Genomic DNA, 18,431 nt, shown 5'->3' with positions numbered 1-18,431 from the left:
CAGCAACGCGCGCGCTAGAGCGCCCTCTGGGGCAGCCCGGGCAGGGCGCGAAGCCCGGGGCTTCGCCTTGAGAACCAGTTTGGCTGGAGGAGGACGCGGTGGGCGGCGCTAGGGCGGGGCGAGGGCGTGTCCTGGGCGGAGTTGGGGGGCAGACCATTCCGGAAGGAAGTGGTTCCGGGTCTTCTAGACCCGCGGAGGCGGCTGGGTGCTGCTAGAGCAGGAGGCGGGAGCTGAGCGAGGGGCGAGGCCTGGAGGAACCAGAGGCGGCTGTGGTGTTGAAGGCGGCGGCGGCGGCGGCGGCGAAGGCGGCGGCGACGGCATCACTGCGGGGTGAGCGGTCCGGGAGCAGGCAGAGCGAGGAGGCCCCGGGCTGCAGAATAAGGAGGGTGTGTCCTTCGCTCAGGAGAGGCAGTTCTCACAGTGGCTGGAGGGGCGGCCGGGATGGGGTGGCCGGGATGGGGCGGCCGGGATGGGGCGGCCGGGATGGGGCGGCCGGGATGGGGAGGCCGGGATGGGGCGGCAGGGATGGAACGGCAGGGATGGAACGGCAGGGATGGAGCGGCAGGGATGGGGTGGCGGGCAGGCTCGGCTTCTTCGGGGACCGTGTCCCTTCTCTCTTCGCGCCGGGTTAGTGCCTTCTCTCTGCGGCGGCTGTCCGCGCGCCTCAGGCCCCCGGCGGGCGCCTGGCTCCCCGGGTGATCGGTGACTGTCCCCCCCACCAGTGCCTTGCCTGCGGCGCCCGAGGCGACACCTGCCCGCTGCCACCGTCGGGCTGGTGGCGGCTCCTTTCTCGGAGTGTCCATCCTGGGGACCAGGAAGGGGGCGGTGCCCTGGGGATGGAGCGCTGGTTCCTAGGGCCGCCCGGACGTGTCCGCCCGCGGGACCCAAGCGCCCGTTTTGTCCGCGGGAGACGCTGTGACCACTGTGGCCGGCTCTTCCCCGGGGAAAGCCGAAGAGTAAGGGAAGACTGCTGGGAGGAATTTAGTCACCTGTGCCTCTGGTAGGACTGCCCTGGAGAAACTTAGCCCCCGAAATAGTTTCCTTTGGAGGGGGGACTTTGGGAGGTACACCCTGAGTGGTAGCTTTTCTGGAACAAATTACAAACTACTAGTAGAAAATGGGTTCCTTGAGATTCCTGTCAGGCAACCTTTGGAGCATATTTTTTTCTTTTGTAGCCCCAGGGGTTAAAGTTAGCCCCCACCCCAGGCCAAGAGAGCACTCCACCAGAGACAGATGTGTATCTGTGCAGACACAGCCGCCCTCACCTCAGGCTGCTGTGTAATTCATTCTATAGGTCAAGCAGGCTTCGAACTTTCTAGACTAGTGTAGTTGGAATTATAAGGCCAGGCGTTCAGGCCTGGCATGTTTTTAACGTATTTTTCCCCTAGGTGTGAACAGGTCCAAAAAAAGTTTTTTTTAAAAAAGGGCTTTGCTGTAATTTCATAAAGAGCCTTGTTCATTTATTTTGGTTTTTTCTTTCTTTCTTCCTTCTTCTTCTTTTTTTTTTATTTTGGTTTTTCGAGACAGGGTTTCTCTATAGCTTTGGAGACTGCTCTGGAACTCGCTCTGTAGACCAGGCTAGCCTCGAACTCACAGAGATCCCTCTGTCTCTGCCTCCTCCTGAGTCTTGGAAATTAAAGGTGTGAGCCACCACTGCCAGGTCTTTTTTTTTTCCATCGAGAAAGTCTTCTAGCCCAGGTTGGCCTTGATCTCACAGTGTGCTAAGGCTAGCCTTGAACTTCTGATTCTCCTGCCTCTGGCTTCTTAACAGTGGATTACAGGAGTATATTAGACATGCCTGTCTTATTTTCCTTGTTTATTGGTAGCACTTCAGCTTCTCATTTAGTCCACTTTTGTAAAAAAAAAAATAGTGTTTTTCGAAGTGAGCAAGGGATTTGAAGTCATGACTTCTTTGAATTATATTATCTCATTACCTTGGCCAAATCACTTAACTTTTTCTAAGGTATTTCCTCAACAATGAACAAGGTGTTATAATGTGTTTGCCTTAGGGTCATATGAGACGTTTATGGAAACTACATTTCATATACCTTGTCTTATTGCAGTTTTTGCTTTCTTGTAAAAATTTCATAGCACAGAAGCATTTTGTAGCACACAATTTTGTTTGTTTATTTATTCGAGACAGGGTATGTCTGTAACAGCCCTAGCCATCCTGAAACTAGCTCTGTAAACCAGGCCTGCCTCTGCCTCCCAAGTGCTGGGGTTAAAGGCGAGTACCACCACTATCACCCAGCTAAGCACATAAAAATTTAAAAGTAAATTTCTTGGGACTGGGGAAAATGACTAATCATGAGGACCCGAGTTCAGATTCCCAGTACCCAAATAAAAAGCCAGAGAGCTGCAGTAGTTACCTCTAACTCCAGCTCTCAGGAGGCACAGGGAGGAGGGTCTCTGGGACTTACTGACCATCCAGTTAAGCTGAAATGGTGAGCTTTGGTTGGATGGAAGACCCCTGTCTAAAACAAATAAGGTGGAGAGCTATTGAGGAAGATGGCTATTTCTGGTCTCTACATGGTTGCATACACATGAACACACACAGAAGGAAGGACATGCCCACAATCACACACACACACACACACACACACACACACACACACAAGAGTTTTTGAAAGCTGTTCTGGGGCTAGGCGTGGATTTCAGTTGATAGAGAACTTGCTTAGCATGTTTGAAGCCATGAGTTCAATTTTCAGCGCTCAAAAGTTAGAGTTCAACATGGGAGGTGGTGGCACAGACAGTGGCAGAAACAGGCGGATCTCTGTGAGTGCAAGGCTAGCCTGGTCTACTGAGCTAGTTCCAGGACAGGCTCCAAAGCTAGAGAAACCCTGTCTCAAAAAAACCAAACAAATAAACAAAAAAAGTTCCAGATTCAGGTGTGCGAATGCTTCTTCCAGTACTGTGAATTGAGCCCAGTATTTCCTGTATGCCAGGCAATCGCTCTACCTATTTAGCTGTATCACTAACCCTCAGCTTTTGACTTTTTTGTTGTTGTTTGTTTGTGTGTGTGTCAAGCAGGATGTCACTGTGTAGCCCAAGCTTGCCTCGGGTACTGAGTGTCTGGATTACAGGTATGTAGCAACATGTCTGGCTAACAGTCACAATTTTGAGGTCAGCCTAGGCACTTTATTAAGACCCAATTTCCCTGGGCATAGTGGCGAACACCTTTAATCCTAGCACTAGGGAGGCAGAGGCAGGCAGATCTCTTTGAGTTAGAGACGAGCTGGTCTACAGAGTTCTAGGTCAGAGCTATATAGTGAGACCTTGTCTTGAAAAAAAAATCAAATGAAGAAAAGAAAACCCCAAAAATGCCGAATAAAAAGATCTAGTTTCAAAAACTATTCTATAATACTCTTTGACCCCACACCACACTCTTTCATACTCTTAAGTTTGAAATTCAATTTATTCTTCATAGTGTATAAATTGTATATTGAACATAGCTCCCCTTTTATTTATTTTCTTTCTCTCTCTTTCTGTCTCTTTTTTTTCTGAGACAGGGTTTCTCTTTGTAACAGTCCTAGCTGTCCTGGAACCAGCTCTTGTAGACCAGGCTGTCCTCGAACTCACAGAGCTTCTGCCTCCCAAGTGCTGGGATTAAAGGTGTGCACCACCACCATCTGACTTTTGCTTTGTTTTTTGAGACAGTCTCATTTAGACCATCTTGACTCCAAATTTGTAATCCTTTTGCCTGTATCTCTTTAAGTAGTATTAGGGGTATATGTGCATCACACTTCATTTATATCAGTGGTTCTCAACCTTCCTAATGCTATGACCCTTGAATACAGTTCCTCATGTTATAGTGACCACCAACCACAAGATTATTTTTGTTGCTGGTTCATAACTGTAATTTTGCTAAATATCTATGTTTTCTGCTAGTCCTAGGCAACCCCTATGAACTGGCTACTTGACAACCCAAGAGGGGTTGTGACCCACAGGTTGAGAACTACTGATTTATGTGGTTCTGGGGACTGAGCCTTAGGGTTTCATGCATGTTAGGCAAGCACTATGCTAACTAAACTGCATCCCAGCCTCCTTTCTTTGTTATTTTAAGTGTTTATTATCTTGTAAATGGACACATATTTAGTCTTTAATTTGTACTGATTTTATTATTTATTTGTACTATTTTACTATTTATTTGTATTATTTATTTGTATTTTGTTTATTACAATGAATTTGTGCATGTGTGTGTGTGTGTGTGTTTATGTCAGTGTTGCATACATGTTAAGGCCAGAGGTTTAATATCAGTTGTCTTCCTTGATGGTTGTCTATCTTATTTTTTAAATTTTTATTTACTGTTAGAGTTCAGGGGCGTGCTTGCTTATGTGCTGGGACATATGTGGAGGTCAGATGACAACGCGGAATCTACCTTTACATGGGTTTGGGGGATCAAACTCATTTGCCATGCTTATTTATGTACCAAGCATCTTTGTATGCTGAGCCAGCTCATTGTCCTGTCTTATTTTTGAGACAGAGTCTTTCACTAAACCTGGAATTTATTAATTGTGCTAGATTAACTGGTGAGCAAATGCCTTTGCAGCCCAGGGATTACAGTTGTGCTGTTGTACCAGCTTTTTATGTAAATGATAGGGAGATGAACTCAGGTCCTCATGATTACTTGACGAACATTTTATTGATGGAGTGTTTGTCTCATAATTTTTTAACTGGTCACTGTTTTTAGTGCATCTCATAGAATTTGATTATTTAGTTAGTCTTTGTGTACACCCTCACCCCCCCACACACCTCACTTGAGACAGGGTATTACTCTAGAATCAAGGCTGACTTTAGGGTGACTTTAGGGTGACTTTAGGGTGACTTTAGGGTGGCCTAAAACTCATAGCTATCTTCCAGTTTCAGCCTCCGAAGTGCTGAGCCACCATGTGAGCCACTATGCTTTGCTTCATTGTTAATATTTTTTTAAATTTTTAAATAAACAGCTCTTTATGCCTGAAGAAATGAATCAGCAATTAAGAGCACTTGTTTCTCTTATAAAGAACTTGGATTTTGCTTGCAGCATCCACATGATTGTTCCCAACTATTGAAGTGCCTGTTCCAGTTTATCTGATGACCTTTTCTGACCTTAATGGGTTCCATATGCACACAAGGTACACAAACTGTATGCAGACCAGAACAATATATATAAAGTAAAAAAAATTAAAAACTCATCATTTTTACACTTACTTAGTGTGTATTTGCATGTTCATGCCATGGCATGTATATGGAAGAAAGACTTGTGAGCTCCCCCTTGGTTTTTTTTTTCATGGGTTCTGGGGATCCAACAAGTCCCTGTGCTTGTATGGCAAAAACTTTACTTACTGAGCCATCTCCCTAGCCCCTGGGAACGTTAATATTTTTGTTTTAATGGCCTATGTTTGTATTTAACCTCTTTCTAATATGTTTACTTTTCTGTTTATCTTTGTGTGAGACAGATAGGAATTACTTGATCCCATGTAACCAAATTATAAGAACGATAGGCAGCAGTGGAGTTCTGTATGCACTTTAGCCATTCCTTACTGAAGAACTGGTGATAAGGTAACATGCGTTCTGTGACTATTAGAATAATCCATGTTTGATCTCCTCACTTCTGCTTTTCCCTTTCCTCTGAGCACTAACTTATCATCCTCTTACTCCTGTGTTCTCTGGTTGCAAAGGCTTTACTTGAGAATTTTTATTCATTGCATTTGTAAATACTGAATTTGCATTTAGTGTGGAATCTTTTTTGCATAATTCACCCATTTTAAGTGTACAGTTCAGTATTTTTAGTATTTTCATGCAGTTGTACACACATTATCATAAGTCTAATTCCAGAATAGTTCTTAACCCAAAAAGTTCTTGTTGGGTATGGTGATGGATGTCTAGACTCCCAGAACTTGGGAGATATAAGGAGGGAGGACTAGGAGTTGAATGTCATCATCCTCACCTACACAGCAGGTGTGAGGCTGTTCCAAGAAAAAACATTAACCATCATTCTGTTTCTTTGATTTGCCTATTCTAGATTTTTTTGTTTGTTTTTCGAGGCAGGGTTTCTCTGTAGAAGTAGCCTTGGCTGTCCTGGAACTTGAATTGTAGACCAGGCTGGCCTCGAACTCACTGAAATCTGCCTGCCTCTACCTCCTGAGTGCTGGGATTAAAGGCGTGTGCCACCACCACTCAGTTATTCTAGATACTTTGCATTAAATGAAATTTATGCTTTGAGGTTCATCTATGTTGTAACATGTATCAATATCTACTCCATATTTTGTGCTTAGATATTCCACTGTATATGTATGAAATATTTTGTTCACTCATGTCTTAATGTACATTTGAGGTTTTTCTACCTTTTGGCTATTATAAATACTCCTATGAGCATTGTTGTAAAAAGATTTTGTATGGGTATATTTCCAATTATTGTGGTTATTCCTGAATGGAATAATAGCTGGGCCATATGGTAACACTATGTTTGACTTTATGAGTAACTGCTAGACTGTTCTAAAGTAGCTGGCTGTATCATTTACATTCCCATCAGCAGTAAGTATTCTGTTAATACTGCATCCTTAAAACACGTGTTGTCATCTAATACCATTATAGCTGTCTTCATTGGCATGGAGTGGTATCTATTATAATTTTGATTTATATTCCCACAATGGCTAGTGGTTTTATGTGCTTAGCAGCCAATTTTATACTTCTTTGTAGAAAGGTGTATTCATTCCTTTTGTCCATTTAAAAAGTTTGATTGTTACTTAGTTGTGTTCTTATATACGGATGAAATTAAGTACATTCAGGATTATATATTATTATATATATTAAGTAATCCACATGATACCTTTTGACTTGTTTTTTTCCCAGGCTCTTTGTTTTAAATTTTTTCTTTTTACTTTCTTGGTGGTGATTTTTTTTTTTTTAGGATTTAATAACAACTTTAATTACTTGGTCACTTTTCCTGTGATCATATCCATATATAAATTTTGAACAGCAATAGAGCTGTTCAAAACAAACATAAAAATAACAGTGCTTTTCACACTTTTAATCCAAACACTTAGGAGGCAGAGGCAGGTGGATTACTGGGAATTTTAGGACAGCCTGGTCTACATAGTGAATTACGGGACTACACAGAAACCTTGTCTCAAAAAATAAAACTCCCAAACAACAACAAAAAGCCAGCTCAATGCATTGCACAGATCAGTAGATTAATTTTGCTTTTCCAGCCATTCACAAAATAGCTTTTAGATTAGAATTGGGAAATACTTTCAACATGTAGTAATGCAGATAGCCAGTAGTTTACAGAAAATGTACTTAAAAGATTCATACTCCAATATCATATAAGTGTGTTAATAATAAGATCTTTAACTTAATAGTCAGTACAGAAATCTGGCTTAGAGTCCTTCTTTAGTAGGGAAGCAGGCTCAGAACTAAGGCGTCTTGCTGTCCAAAGTGGTCTGTGCTGTTTAAGGCTGCCTGCTTGAGGCTAGACTTCTGTGAGGTGCACAGAGGTGGGGACAAACCCTTGATGGCATGCAGGAACTTTCTAAATACCCAGTGGAAGGTCCCCAGCTCAGTCTGTGACTTGATGGCTTGCTCCTCTATTCTGACCATGCTCTTGCCAGAGTTATCTTCATGAAGGACTCAAGCTTGTGAATCTTGCCGTGGACATACATCATCTCAGTAATTTCGCGTGAATGTACCATACTCCCTCACTGACCACATGGGACAAGTCTCTGCGAATGGAGTCCAGCATGCTGGTGAACTCATCCAACCAGGCAAACTCAGGTCTTCCATGCTGACATTCAGGGCCTCTACCTTGGGACTTGGGCCGCAGTCTATCAGGCAAGCCGGCTCATGGTATTGCAGCACCAGCACGTTGCAGCCCTGGATGTCCTTGGTTCCTCAGGGGTCTCCTACAGTTCAATGCAGCTGACATGCTGCTGTGACTCTGTGGCATATGGCCACATCCCCAACTCCACATGCTACCCAGTGGCCTGGCCACTTGACTGGTATTGGGTTCCCCACCTTCTGGCTGTTCATTCATGACCTGCTTCAGCAGCTTGGCTTTCCTTGGTAGAATTCTTTACAGCATAAAAGTTTCAAGTTTGATGAATCCTAATTATTTTTTCTTTCATTGTTTATATTCTTAGTACCATATCTTAGAAATTATTGCCCTATTCAAGGTCACAAAGATTATACTTGTTTTAAGTTTTGTGTATTTAGTTTCTTAATTCCATTTTGTTTGTGTGTTCATGATTCTGTATGTATGACATATGGATTATATATTGTATATTGGCTGATACAAATTCCTTAGTTCACATTTTTCTTTCATTGAAGCTTTTAAAAACTAGTTTTATTTTTCTTTGTATTTAAGCTTTGAAAAAGCTGATGATGGTTCTTTTTTTCCCCCTGCTATGCTAGGTATTGAACCTAAAGCCATGGTCTGTTAATTCACTAGTGTGGGATTTTTCCAGTTTCTTTATGTAGGCATTTATGTTGTAATGAGGAGTAGCGGGCCGCTTTCCAGCCGCCGACTCCACGAAAACTGTATTCATTTAAACACTGCCTGGCCCATTATATCTAGCCTCTTCTTGGCTAACTCTCACATCTTAATTAACCCATTTCTAATAATCTCCATATCACCACATGACTGTGGCTTACTGGGATGAGTCTAACCTATGTCCATCTCAGAGAGGTGAGGCATTGGGTCCGCCTGACTCTGCTTTCTTTCTCCCAGAAATCTGTTCTGTCTACTCTGCCTATCTAAGCTGCTGCCAATCATAAGGCCAAGGCAGTTTCTTTATTTGACCAATGAAAGTAACACATAGACAGAAGACCCTCCCATTTTTCTGTATAAACAAAAAAGAAAGGCTTTAAAATCACATATAATAAAAGTTATCAAGCAAGAATTATAGTTGCAATATTTATATCTATTTTATCTTTTATCATGACAAAGGAAAACTATAACTATCTATTTATTCTTCAACTCTATCAAAGACTCCAGAAGGATATAATATTATCTAAGTAAACAAAAAGTAGCCAACTTCCAAAACTCTAGAAATGACAGAGACATCTCACTGCCTGTATAGTCACCCAGAGTTTTTCTGTACCATTGGGGCATCCATCTTTGGCCTTCAGGCCCATTGTATCCAGGAGACATTTCCATGAAGCAGAAAATTTCGAAGACAGTTCAGTCACTATCTACTGTGTCCTGCAGAATGTCTCACAGACTCTTTCATGAATCAGGAATCCCGAAAGACCATCTCACCTTTAGGCAAGTTCAGCAGTCCTCTCTCTGCAGGTTCTCTGTGTCCAGTTTATGCAACAGTCCGGGCAAGAGCAGTTTCTTGCCCAAATGGCTAACCAACTCCATAAAGAGCCTCTTCAATGCCCATCTTCCTCTTGAAGTAGAATGGTGCTGCCAGGAGCAGGTGTGTCTCACTGTCATGAAAAGCCCTAAGTTATTAAAACATTTAAATGCCATATTCTGCAGTCTTTGAAAGATATGAAGAATGCCTATCTAACTGAAATATATCTCTATATATCTAGAAAATCTAACTAACATGACTACAAGCTTGACTATTATTGATGATTATCCATTAACAACCTACATTTCCTAATTATACAGTGCATTTTTAAATGAACTACACAATAACAATACCTTAATCAAGATCAGAAATATACATATAACAAGATTGACCTTAAATTAGTATCAGTAAACCAAGATTCATATCAATCCAAATTACTTATATCTATATCATCTCCCCCTTTAAATCTAAAAGAACATTTATAAACAATATTTGGGAATATGGGCGCAGTTATTTCTTTCCAAACTGCTTTGTGCTGAATGGGGGCGCTGTTAATCAGGTCTTTCATGGTATAACCTGTGTGCTAGGTTCATCTCAGTTGACAGTTGAGTGAAAAAATTTTTTGAGGGTACAGCAACCTTTCAGGAGGGCGAGGTTCATCATACCATATTGGGATAGAAGCAATCCACAGGGTCTCATCCTCTGTGAAAACAAAAGAAGACCCTTTTTTCCAAAGCATCATATTCTTAGACCCAAATTTGGAAGTCATGATATTTTTAGAACATATATGTTGTTTGGCAGACCACACAATGAAATGTTTCTCTGTATTTAGTTCCTTCATAGTCAAAAAATTCAATGAAAATACAATAATATGCAGAATCCAAACTCTCTGTGAATTTTCCATTTTTATGTGGCTTATTTTTCTTTGTTTTAATCTATAACTATCTGTACTCAGTCTCTTTAAAGACATAACCCCTTTTTTAAAGCATTAACTTTATTCTCTATATTCTTTTTCTTATCTCTCCCAAGCCTACGTATGTCTCTCTAACACTGTGACCCATTCAGAGGTCTTTTATGTCTGAATCTGTCCTATTGTGAATCTGTAATTCTTTACTGTCCAGGAGCACTTCTTAAAATGCTAAGCACTTCTTAAAAACTTAAGTTGTGCCATGTAGAGGTAATATGGTACTGCCTGTTTCCTGCCCATTCTAAACCTTAACTGCGCTGTTATTATGATAATTATGACAGTTCCTGCCTGAGATTACCACAGTTCAATGTGGCAGAGCCTCTCCTGCCTCAGATCCATTTGGTGCCCCTGAGCCATGCACAGTTCCAGGCCCACAGCTGTCCACATTGCCATCAAGCATGCTGTAGCACTTTACTCAAAAAACTCCATCCAAATTCTCTGTCTCCTGTAAGAGACAGAGGTCGTGCTAGGAGCATAGCCCAGAAAGCCAGCATTTTAAAACTGCACGGCCTTCTTTTTTTTTTCCGCCTCCAGGTAGGAGCTACACTCAGCACTTTAACTCTGAGAATGAGTTTTTATCTCAGTTACAGCCTAATCTACCAGGCAGACCACTGCACAGCCTGGAAACATCTCTGTGCATGGCGGCGGGAATCCACCATGCGCTCCTGTTTGTGCATGCCTAGTAAACCTGATCCCGCCACCTGCCTAGGTGCAGGCAGGGAGCAGTGAGCCATTGGCATGGTCTCAGAGTACTTTCTTCCCCATCCTGAGTGGACATACAAACATCTGGGCCCAGAAATGCTCCATAGCCAGAGATTGCACTGGCGGAAGGGCCCAAAAAAACTTCGTTTTAAAATGGCGCGGCTTTTTTTCTACTGCTATTGGTAAATAGGAAAAATTTCTCTGCAGCACCCCACCAGCAAACAGCAAAAAGCTGTGCTAAACTCTTTTTTCTGCGTTTAAAAATAGCTCTCTCTCAGGTTTTTAAGTGGATTTAATTGGCCACATTGGGCCTCCACTGTGTTGTAATAGGAGTGGTGGGCCGCTTTCCCACCGCTCGGCTCTCGGTGAGTTTATGCCTGAAATAATTACACGGAAACTGTATTCACTTAAACACTGCCTGGCCCATTATATCTAGCCTCTTCTTGGCTAACTCTCACATGTTAATTAACCAATTTCTAGTAATCTGTATATCACCATGAAGTTGTGGCTTACCGGGAAGATTCTAACCTATGTCCATCTCAGGCTGGGGAATCATGGCATCTGCCTCCCTCTGCTTTCTTTCTCCCAGCATTCTGTTCTGTCTCCTCCGCCTGTCTAAGCTGCTGCCCTATCAAAAGGCCTAGGCTGTTTCTTTATTTGACCAATGAAAGTAACACATAGACAGAAGACCCTCCTACACCACATTTAGTGCTATGAACTTGCCTCTTAACACTGCTTTCATTGTGTCCCATAAATTTGGGTATGTTGTAAGGTCGTTTTCTTTGAATTTTAGGAAGTCTTTAATTTCCCCCTTTTTTTCTTCCTTGACCCATTGATGATTCAGGTGAGCATTGTTTAATTTCCATGTGTTTGTGAGTTTTCTGGAATTGGTATTGCTGTTGACTTCTAGTTTTAAAGAATGGTGATCTGATAAGGTTACATTGGGTTATTCCAGGTTTTTCTATTTGTTGAGGTTTGTTTTGTTACCGAGTATGTGGTCAGTTTTTGAGAAGGTTCCATAAGGTGTTGAGAAGAAGGTATATTCTTTTCTGTTTGGATGGAATATTCTATAGATGTCTGTTAAGTCCATTTGAGTCATAACATCTGTTAGTTCTTTTATTTCTCTGTTCATTTCTTTTGTCTGATTGACCTGTCCAGTGATGAAAGGGGAGTGTTGAAGTCTCCCACTATTAGTGTGTTTGGTTTAATATATGATTTAAGCTTTAGAAGTGTTTCTTTGACATATGAGGGTACCCTTGTATTTGGGGCATAGATGTTCAGTATTGAAATTTCCTTTTGATGAATTTTTCCTGTGACTAATATGAAATGACCTTATTGTCTCTTTTGACTGATTTTAGTTTGAAGTCTATTTTTTTAGATATTAGGATAGCTACACCCACTTGTTTCTTAGGTCCATTTAATTGTTATATTTTTCCCAACCTTTTACTCTGAGACGATGTCTGTCTTTGAGGTTGAGATGCGTTTCTTGTGTGCAGAAGAGGGATGGATTGTTTTCATATCCAATCTGTTCGTCTGTGCCTTTTTATGGGTGTGTTGAGTCCATTTGCATTAAGGGATATTAATGACCAGTGGTTGCTATCTCCTGTTAATTTTGTTTTCATCGTTGGTGATGTTAATTTGTGCATTTTTTTCTTCTTCATGATTTGCTGTAATGAGATCATCAATTGTCTGTGTTTTGTTTTGTTTTGTTTTGTTTTGGTGTGGCCATCTTCCTTGGGTTGGAGTTTTCCTTCTAGTATTTTGTGTAGGGCTGGATTTGTGGCTAGGTATTGGTGAATTCTAGTTTTGTCATGGGATATCTTGTTTTGTCCTTCTATGGTGATCGACAGTTTGGCTGGGTATAATAGTCTAGGCTGGCATCCATGGTCTCTTAATGTCTGCATAATGCTTAACCATGGCCTTATAGCTTTCATTGTCTCCACTGAGAAGTCAGGTGTAATTCTGATAGGTCTACCTTTATATGTTACTTGGCCTTTTTCCTTTGCAGGTCTTAATATTCTTTCTTTACTCTGTTAAATGTTAAGTGTTTTGATTATTATGTGGCAACAGGACTTTTTTTTGATCCAGTCTATTTGGTGTTCTGTAAGCTTCTTGTATCTTCATAGGCATATCTTTCTTTAGGTAGAGAAAGTTTTCTTCTATGATTTTGTTAAATAAATTTTCTGTGCCTTTGAGTTGAACTTCTCCTTCTATACCTGTAATTCTAAGATTTGACCTTTTTATGGTGTCCCATATTTCATGGATATTTTGACTTAAGATTTTGTTAGATTTAATGTTTTCTTTAACTAATGAGTCTATTTCCTCTATTGTATATTCAACACTTGAGATTCTCTCTTCCATTTCTTGTATTCTGTTTTCATGTTTGCATTTCTGGTTCCTGGTCATTTTCTCATGATTTCTGTTTGTATAATTTCTTCTGCTTGTGTTTTCTTTATTTTTTCTATCTCAGTTTTCAAGTCCTGAATAGTTTCTTTTATATGCTTGAGTTCTTTTTCTTGTTTTTTTAAGTGATTTGCTGATATCTCCCAATTTTTTTTCTCCATTTCTTTACCTTCAATTTCTCATTTCATCTTTAAGAATTTCAAAACATTCTCTTGAGGTTATTTTTTGATCATTTTCTTCTGGTTCATCTATATTTGGTTGTTCATGTCTTACTTTTGTAGGGTCTTTAGGTTTTCGTGGTATTGTGTTGCTCTTTGTGGTGTAGCATGTGATCTTACCTTTTCTACTCATCTTTTCCTCTAATAGGTGCAGTTGGGGCTGTCTGTGATTCTGTTGAATAATCTTCTAGGTGCCAGTGAATCCAAAGCTCAGATGGTTATTCTTCATGGTACAGTCAGTGTCACAGTTCTAGTTACCCTGTTGGTTATTCCTGTCCCTGAAGATAGCTCAGTGTTCCTGTGCTTTGATGGAATATGCCATCTCAGGCCTACTTTGGCCTAGGCTGCTGGCTTTGATCTGTTTCTGTAAATGTTGGTCTGGATCTCCTCCTGCAGAAGTCCCTGGCTTGGAGTTGGACCTGTTGTGGTGGGGATTGTTGACCCTGGATCTGGTTGTTGACTCATTCCTTATTTGCCCATGTCCTGGGACTGGGTTTTCTCCTGGCTTCTGCCCCTGGTGGAGCTTGTTCTGTTCGTGTCTGAGGTAAATGGTTCAGTCCCACTCTTGTTCTGGTGGAGATTGCAGACTCTGAGTTAGGTGGTTGCCTCAGTCCTAATCAGCCATTTTCCCGGAACTGGGTTGGCTCCCAGGGCTGGATTTGCTCTTGGCTTCTGCTCCCAGTAGAGCTTGTTTCCTCTGGCCCTCTCTGTCCTAGGAGTCTTGTTCTGTTTCATTCCTGTGGAATTTGTTGCCCCAGGTGGAGTTCCTTGCCTCAGGGCAACTTTGGCTTAGGTAACAGGCTTTGACCTGTATCTGTAAATCTTGGTCTGGATTCCTTCCTGCAGAAGTCCCTGGGTTGTTCTGGTCTATTGCCTGGAGGTTCCAGGCTAGGGTGTGCCCGATCCCACAGGGGACCTGCTTACTTCCTCAGAGGTCTCAGACTTGTGCTCTGACCCGTAGGGGTTCCAGGTTCCTGCTTATTCCTTTTGGTGTCCCAGATCAATGTCCAAACCCACAGAGGACCTGGCTCAGGCCTACTCTCTCCGAAGTCCCAGAGTAGCTTCTGATCCTGCTGAGATCTCTGGTTCCTGCCTAATCCCTAGGAGACCCAGGTTTACTCACACCCAGGTTGACAGAGGTCCTGGCTCAGGCCTAGTTCCTGGGAAGTCCTAGGCTCACCCAGACCCACCGGGGTGTTGACTTAGGTCTGCTCTCTTGAAGGTCCTGGATTTATGTCTGGACCCTCAGCATTCTCTGGCTCTGGCTCACTTGATCAGTAGTTGGTCCCTTGTACTTGTTCTGGTGGAGATCGTTGACTCTGGATCTGGTCGGTGGGTCAATCCTGATTTGTTTGTGTCCCCGGATTGGGTTTGCTCCTGGCTTCTGCTTCTGGTGGAGCGTGTTCTCTCTGTATTTCCTGGGTTCTTAATAGGCTAAATTTTCATTTGTTTGTTGGATATTGTAATTCCTACTCATTGAAAAGTAAAGCCATTTGTGAGGAAAACAAGATGTATGAGGAATAGATGGGGGGAGGTTTCAGGAATTTGCTATACTTATAATACCAAATAGGTTACTGCTTATAAATGACTAGAGAATTTTGCAAGGCTGGAGATGGAAATTTTGAGATTGGTGGTTTATAGGATGTATATAAAACTATGAACTTGAGTGCTGGGGAGAGTATAGATGATGATAAGTCCAAGGATTGAAGTCACTGTAAGAGAAATGAGCTCACTGTAAAGGATCAGTTTGCCAAGAAGGGGAAATGAAGTAAAGGAAGAGTAGAAGGAGATGTTGCTATAGATTTGGCTGATAAGTTTCATTAGTGATTTGGCTAGAATAGTTGGGTTCAGTGGCTAGAGGTAGGTGTGGAAAACCTGCTTGATTGGGAGGAGAAAAACCAGAGATAATGACCAAGGCACATACACAGCTTTTTTCTTGATATGTTTAATATATATGTAAATATATAATTTATTATATATATATATATATATATATATAATTTCTCCCTTTTCTTTCTTCCCCCCTAACTCCTCCCATGTACTCTCCTCATTCTCTCAAATTCATGGCCTCCTTTTTAAAAAAATTGCTGTTACATATGTACATGTGTATTCCTAAATACGTGAATATAGTTTGCTCAGCCTTTTGAAGAATTTGCTTGTCATGGAGAGATAAGATAGCCCCACCCAGGGCCATATGGTTCCATAGGGATGGGAAAATTATGCAGGGTTATGGGAAGGATCTGATGGAGAGGGCAAGGGATTTTAAAGGCGAAAGGGAATTGCTGCAGTCTGGTCCTTCAGCTGAATAAGGGTGTGTCTTTCTAAGCATGGTCTCTTTTAGCATTTGTATTCTGCATCCTCCTGGGAGTGAATGACCCTGCGTCCTGGGTGTTTCTGTCCTGTGGAAGACAGATGATTGATTCACTGCTTTTGGTCCTTTACACTTTACTCTGAAGCAGCAATGTAATTAGGGTTATCATCTGTTTTTGACATCTCAATCACAACTATATTGGTTTTAGTCTGTCATTTTGATTTCTCTTAAAGCTTTTATTCATTTAATTTACACTACTGGAAAATAAAGGATTTTTTTTTTCCGAGACAAGGTTTCTCAGTGTAGCTCTGACTGTCCTGGAACTAGCTCTTGTAGACCAGGCTGGCCTTGAACTCACAGAGATTCGCCTGCCTCTGCCTCCTGAATGCTGGAATTAAAGGTGTGTGCTACCACCACCCAGCTGAAGAAAGGAAATTTGAATAGGACAAACAAACATTTTCTGCAAAGGTCAGGTAGTACATATTTTATACTTTATATCCTACATATGCATCTCTCTTGCTGCTGCTACTTTCATCAATAATTCTTCCTTTTGCGGGGCTGTGGTGGTACAGGCCTTTAATCCCAGCACTTTGGGCAGCACTGACCCAGGACAGGCTCCAAAGCTACAGAAAAATCCCTGTCTTGAAAACCCAAATAATAATAATAATAATAATAATAATAATAATTTCTTCTTTTTGTGGTCCTTTTAACACCAGGATAGGATCTAGCAATCTTTGTTAACCATTCTTCGAGGTATTCCAGTGTACACCAATATTTGAGAGTCTCCACTCCACGGTACATATTTATGTGTTATTTGGATATGGGCATGCACAACATTTTGGGGTACTTCCAGTCTACTTATACTTGTGTATATTCTTGCAGTGCATGAGTGTTCTTCTTCTCCAAAATAAGGACTTCATACTTTTTTAATTTAATGGATGTGAAATGGCTGGTTATTTATTTTTTCTTTTATGGGGAGTTTTCAATTACTAATTCATCTTATACATTAATTAGTAGGTTATTTGAATTTTAGTTTTGGGATACACTGTTTAGAGACTTTGCCTATTTAAATTACTACTACTATGTAAATAAATAAAATCTGTTGAAATAATCACTGAACAAGTTCAGAATCCCTAAGGAAGAAGAAATTCCAGGAAGAGTCCTGGGGCGTCTGGCATGGGGGCATACATGACACCCAAACAATTTAGGAAAGTACAGGCAAATGGAGGCAAGGGCATTGTTACAGGAGGACTTGCATGACCTGATTAGGGAAAACAAAGAGTTTGATTTGAACTCAGGCAGGGTAAGTAGAGAAAAACAGGCAGGCACTTAAAGTTAAAACAATGTGCATGTTGAATATTATTATTATTATTATTATTGGTTTTTTTTTAAGACAGGGTTTCTTTGTGTATCCTTGACTCACTCTGTAGACTAGAGTGGCCTTGAACTCACAGAGATCCACACTTCTCTGCCTGCTGAGTGCTGGAATTGAAGGCATGTGCCACTATGCTTGGTTTAATTTAATCTTTTACTAATAGTGAAGCATTAGGATTAATTTGGCTGGATTTTATTTTGCTTTTCTTTCTTGTTATAAATATGCATTATTTTTTGTCATTTAAAACACTTTTTTTAAAAAAAAACTTTTGCTTTTGTTTTTTGAGAGTTTCTCTGTGTAGTCCTGGTTGTCTTGGAACTCACTCTGTAGACCAGGCTGGCCTCAAACTCACAGAGATCCATCTACCTCTGCCTCTTGAGTGCTGGGATTGAAGGCATGAGCCACCATTGCCTGGCAAGACTTATTTTTATTTTATGTGCATGTGTGTCTGGATGCCAGAAGGGGGCGTCAAACTCACAGAGGTCTGCCTGCCTCTGCCTCTTGAGTGCTAGTCTTGACTGCACTATTTAGAATAGTTTGGCCTCGAACTCCCAGAGATCCACCTGCCTCTGCCTTTTGAGTACTGAGATTAAAGGTATGTGCCACCACATCAGGCTCAATTTTTATTTTCATTTGATTTTGAGACTGGCTATCTCTACTCTTCTGGAACTCCTTTGTAAACCAAGGCCCTTGAACTCCTAGAGAAACACCTGTCCCAGCATTCAACTTTGACTAGACCTATGTTGCTGTTCCTGGCAACAATTCCATGTTAGAATTCATCAACATTCATCAATAAGATCAGATGAATGCAAGGGATGGGGAGATTCTTTGTAAAATACAAAACCAAACTTCAATTTTTTTCTCTTCCCTTCTTTACAAATACCAGCTCTTACACTATGGATAGATCATGGTCCCACTGCTAGGGTCCCCACAAATAGTCCAAGCTGCACAACTGTCACCCACAGGCAGAGGGCCTAGTTCTGTCTAGGGTCCCTGAGCTCTCACGAGCTTGGATTAGCTCTATCAGCTCCTTTGATGCCATGGTTCAAGGACTTTTCTGATTAAAACAATAGACCAACCACCCTTCATATGCAGTACCATAATTCTTCTTAATATCAAATCATTGGTGTTTAGACTGAGGGACTCTGATCTAGGGTCACCACCCTAGAAAGCCTTT

General features: G+C 41.4%; 1 protein-coding gene across 7 annotated transcripts in view; it reads left to right on the top strand.

The window, feature by feature from the left end:
* The first annotated feature begins 200 nt into the window (after positions 1-200).
* Bclaf3 (BCLAF1 and THRAP3 family member 3) overlaps positions 201-18,431 on the top strand; it is a 65,223-nt gene continuing 46,992 nt past the window's right edge. For 3 of the 7 annotated variants that reach the window (XM_048440706.3, XM_048440702.3, XM_048440707.3), the window contains exon 1: positions 202-330. The gene's annotated coding sequence lies outside the window, so the exon portion shown is untranslated. Of the gene's footprint in view, positions 387-3,051; positions 3,084-18,431 lie in introns of those variants that run through there. The other 4 variants (XM_085684814.2, XM_048440705.3, XM_048440703.3 and 1 more) reach the window with 3 other exon arrangements.

This window comes from Myodes glareolus, chromosome X, assembly GCF_982192425.1.
Source record: "Myodes glareolus chromosome X, mMyoGla1.1, whole genome shotgun sequence".
NCBI classification, from domain to species: Eukaryota; Metazoa; Chordata; class Mammalia; order Rodentia; family Cricetidae; genus Myodes; species Myodes glareolus.
This window is presented reverse-complemented; position numbering and strand designations above follow the sequence as displayed.